This window comes from Lissotriton vulgaris, unplaced genomic scaffold (genome assembly GCF_964263255.1).
Source record: "Lissotriton vulgaris unplaced genomic scaffold, aLisVul1.2 SCAFFOLD_763, whole genome shotgun sequence".
NCBI classification, from domain to species: Eukaryota; Metazoa; Chordata; class Amphibia; order Caudata; family Salamandridae; genus Lissotriton; species Lissotriton vulgaris.
The window spans coordinates 526279-531032 of NW_028254011.1; the positions used below are offsets into that span (position 1 = coordinate 526279).

Sequence of the window (4754 nt, forward strand, 5' to 3'; positions counted from 1 at the left end):
ATAAATAAAAGTATTGAGGGGCTTCCCATCCCTATGCCATACAAGACCAATCACGCTGTTTATGTCGGATGTGACCCCCCAGGTGCCAGCTGAGCCAGGGGCGTAGTTGCCATAGTCCAGCCAGTGCAGCTGTACAGTTGGCGCTGGGGCCCAAAAGAGGGTAGGGGCCCTCGCTTTCCTGCGCGAGCTGCTGTTTACGAGCACTCAATTCACTTCGCCGTTGGGCGTCTTCTGTCTGTATTCTCTGTCCGCGGCTCTGCAGAAGGGCCTGGATTTCAGCTTCTTGGTTTTTTTCTAAGGGCTCGAAGATGGCGCATTGCCGTCACTGACAGGCTCAGCCGGATGGGAGTAGCAGTTGTAACTCATAATGCAGGGACACTTTGCCTCAGGAGTAAACTGCCTGGCTAGTTGATTGTAAGTGCCCGCTGAAAGTTTGTATAAAATTAAAATAATAATTAGAAGTGGCAGAGATGAATTGAGCAAAAACTCCGTCCAGCCAGTAAGCCTAACTTAAGAGTCTTGTTACTCTGATCCCTGTGGCCGGTCGGGAGAGGGCGGAGATGTACATTGGGCAGCGGTGCAAAGCCTACCACTAGCCAAGGAGTAGTTCTGTCTCGCCTCATTCTATTTATTGGCCCTATCATACTGCCTCCTATGGGGTGCTTGGATTTCAGTGTACGAGGGACTATACTATGTCACAAAAGCACACTGAATCATCACCATAGGATTCTTTATCATGTCTGCAGACTGTGCAGACAGCCACACCCATACACCGCGTCATCACATATAGCATTCTTTATTTCATACATGCATACTATGCAGAATGCCACTCACATCATTCTCGCATATAACATTCTATATTTCATACATTTTTATTTCAAACCTGCATCCTAAAAAGAAAGTCACACACGTACATATATATGTTCACGCATACACATAAGCACACCTTCCACCTGCCTAAAACAAAACAAGCGTTGGCAAAGCCAGTACTTCTGGCTTTAATGTGGAAATACATGAAAACAGACTGCCACGCACTAAGCTCTGGTTAATCCCTGCTGGAAAGTCAGAACGTGTATGTGTACAATGAGTCATGCTGTATATTCGCAAACTGTATTTTATGAGGTTTGATGATAGCTGTGTTACTTTTCTCACAGAGATAGTTTATTTCACTTGTGTAACTTGTACTTTCGTATAACTATGTTTGAATAGGTGCATGCTCGGGTACGGGGGCTCGTCGGGCGCGGGGTGGGAGCTCATGTTAAACCGGCCGGGCCAGCGGGGAAGCTCACCTTATTTCGCTGTTTGCACCTTAAGTATAGAGCCTGCATCAGGCTGCCTGCCTTTAAATTCTGCATTCTCCGGGGACGGTGTTTCCCAAATCCTGCTCCCTCACAAACCGCAAACGCCGCCTTGTGTATCCCAGCGCGGGTCTCTTACCCCCCCTGAATTGTTTTCCGGCTCCAGGGGTAAGTCGTGAGGGGGTGACACCATGAGTTACCGCACTGGGTGACACCAACCCTAGTGACGCCACTGGGACAATGTGATGGAGAATGAGAACATGTGTGCTATTACTCAAGGGGTGGTGGATGAAGAACTCTGGAAAGTGGAGTTGGAAAGTGATGTGCTTCTTCAAGAAGTATGTGCCAAGACCAAGGGGGGGTTGGTCTGACTGCGACAAGAAGGAAGAGTCTCTCCGACTGTTCTGGATGGTCAGAGAGGAGTTGTCTATTGCGGACAATTGTCTTTTTCGTGGTACCAAATTAGTTCCGCCAGGGATTTTGAGAGAAGTATTGGTTAATTTGGCCCATGAGGGTCACCTGGGCATCACTAAAACTAAGCAGAGGTTACCCCTAGACTATTGGTGACCAAATATGGACATGGAGATAGAGAGGAGAATAAGGGAGTGTGTACCTTGCTCGACCAGCGACAAGGTGCTCAAACAACACACACCTCCCATGCACTGCAGGCCTCTGGCAGAAGGCCCATGGGCAGATGTAGCCTTAGACATTGTGGGGCCATTATCAGGAGAGAACCGTACCCCGTACATCCTGGTACTTATGAACTCATACTCTAAGTGGCCTAAGCTGCAGTTTGTGTCTGAAATAACTACCAAGTCGGTCACTGAGTTTCTCCTGGAGGTATTCCTCCGTGAAGGGTTGCCTAGCATTATCCTGATAGATAATGGAGTGCAACTCTGCTCTAGAGAAATAAAGGAATTCCTAGAGTGCAATGGGATCAAGCACAGGTTCGGTGGTCTCTACCACCCAGAGAACAACGGGACGGTTGAGAGATTCAACAAGACAATCAAAGAGTGCATTCAGCTAGCTAAAGCTAGTGAGTTGTGTTAGAGGGAGGAGATGACCAATTGCCTAGAAGCTTACGGATTAACTCCATCAAACCATGGGCCGTTTTCGTCCGCTAAAAGGCGATAATTCTATTGCCCTATTAGCAAGCTGTCGCTAACAGCAGTTAGCGACAGCTTGTAGGCGATAGCGAGAAGTTTGGGGCCTGCTTTGCATGTGAGCGATATTTATCGCTAATGACATGCAAAGTGGGCGTTCCCAACCTGTTAGCGACTGACAGCATTCGCTAACATCGCTATCGCCTATTATCAACACAGGCGTAGTGTTGGAAATATTCGCGCTAAGCGCGAATATCTCCAAAAACTAACGCCTGCTCAGACCAGTTCTTAGCCATGTTATCCAATGGGAGGTGGATAACATGGCTAAGAGCATTTTGTCGCTAAGGCGTGAATATCGCTGTATTCTCAGCGATATTTACGTATTTCGCCGCTGTCACCGGAAAATGTATCGCTTTAGAGATAAACGTTGCTAATAGCATGCTATCTCAGAGATAAATTCTGGCGATGCTCAGCGATAAAAAAATTGTCGCTAAGCCTATTTAGCGATAAATATCGCTACTTGTTGGTAATATGTCCCAATGGTCCCTTGGGACTCTTTCAGTAAAGTCACTGTGAGCAGTCAACGAGCTAACTAAATCAAATTCAAACAATCATAAATCAACCAATGGTAGTCCCACAGCAGTCCATTTCTCTGGGTAGCACCGATCTCTGCGGACTCGTGGCTGGGCTAAGCTTCCCTGGGTACACAGCTCCTGTGGGTGAAGTTGTTCCTTTTCCCATCTCAGCAGGCAGGCTCCCTGGTGTCAGGCAGACCACAGCTCTCCAGTAGACTTGAGGTGATGTTTCCTTGCCTCCAGGAGCAGGGCTAGAAGCAAACCTAGCACTAGATCACAAAAGCTCTTCGAGTACTCTATAAACTATCCAGGTTCTTGTTCAGTGAAGAACCTTGCAACAGGAATGAAGTGGAAATGTTTGGGTTTCTTTTTAATACGTGATTTTGCACATAAGATATATGATTCCCCTGTAAGTTCTTTTCGCATTTCATTATCTGGTAGCAGCGCTAACACTGTCCTTGGGTAAAACGATTAATCCGTTAATCCGTCCCTTTTGGTTCAGTGAATTAAAAAAATATGGGGGCATATTATCAAGGAACAGCCTTACAATTATTGGCGCTTTAGCGGCAGGAAACTGCCGCTAAAGACAACGATTATGGGCTTGATAATATGCCGTCGAGAATTCCAATAGAAGCCCATGTTAACATCAGAACATGGGCTTATATTGGAATTCTCAAGGGTATATTATCAAGCCCATTATCGCCGCTTTAGCGGCAGTTTCCTGCCGCTAAAGCAGCGATAATTTTAACGCTGTTCCTTGATAATATGCCCCATGGGGCCTGCCTCACTTTGCAATTGCGCATGCGCAATGATGCACACGCGCACTTACACTATGCCCAAATCATCGCTGCTTTTATTGTTTTGTTTTCTTTTGGTCATGTTGCACAGCAGCATCTTGCCGATAATATACAACTTTGCCGAAAAGCATTGGCAAAGCCGTTAGTCAGCATTTTGCCTCTCTGCCAATGCTTGTTTTCTTACAGCTGCTGATGCAGCCTTATAGGCTGCAAGTTGAAAACACACTGGCTCGTTCACTGTCTCGGAAAGAAGATCAATGAGCCAGCCAGCATGCCTTGTTGATGGTGACATGTAAAAGTCCTCCTCTTGGGAGCCACCGAGCCTCACACAAACCTGCGCGAGGCTCCGAACGCTGCACCATTCAGAATGAGAAGAGTGAAAGGAGCCGACGCCAAGGCTTGAGCTGCGAGACTCGAGTGTCACAGCCTTTATGTCACGTGACCGAAAACGAAATTTGCATACCCATAAGTCCGTGTCACTAGTGCGACCCGCTTTTGTTTCGATTATCTCGAGAAGTGTTTTGTCAATGTACCGGATTACAAGGTTTCTCACGAGTTGGTTATATTTTGAAGGATTATCAATGATAGACTTAGAAGAGTAAATCACCCTAACATTCTGTGGATAGCTGTTATTGGGGGGCATAGTGAGCCTGTAAAAGACGTATACTCTGGTTTCTCTTCAAACCGAATAAATCTTTCGCCTTTTACTAAAGATTTCCGTGGAGAGGAACATTTAAGAGTTTCACTCAATTTTTGAAAGCCCTGCTGCTGCAGGGTTACCCCATTAATGGGTAAAAAAGTTTAACTGTATCTTCATACAGTTACATTTGATTCAATCTCGAAGCAGATCGGGAAACGACTTTTACTGACGCGCTGAACTTACAGTATACTCATGTAACAAGAACGCAAACATCGCTCTATGAAAGGCTTCACTGCTGTATACGAGCAGCGCTATAGAACAAAAGATAAAGAAGGATCAAT

The 4754-nt window shown here is 46.2% G+C and overlaps 1 non-coding gene across 1 annotated transcript; it reads left to right on the plus strand.

Moving 5' to 3' along the window:
- The first annotated feature begins 4436 nt into the window (after positions 1–4436).
- Positions 4437–4551, plus strand: LOC147660692 (U5 spliceosomal RNA). Its single transcript, XR_015306211.1, has one exon. It is a non-coding gene; the product is annotated as a U5 spliceosomal RNA (small nuclear RNA).
- Positions 4552–4754: the final 203 nt, after the last annotated feature.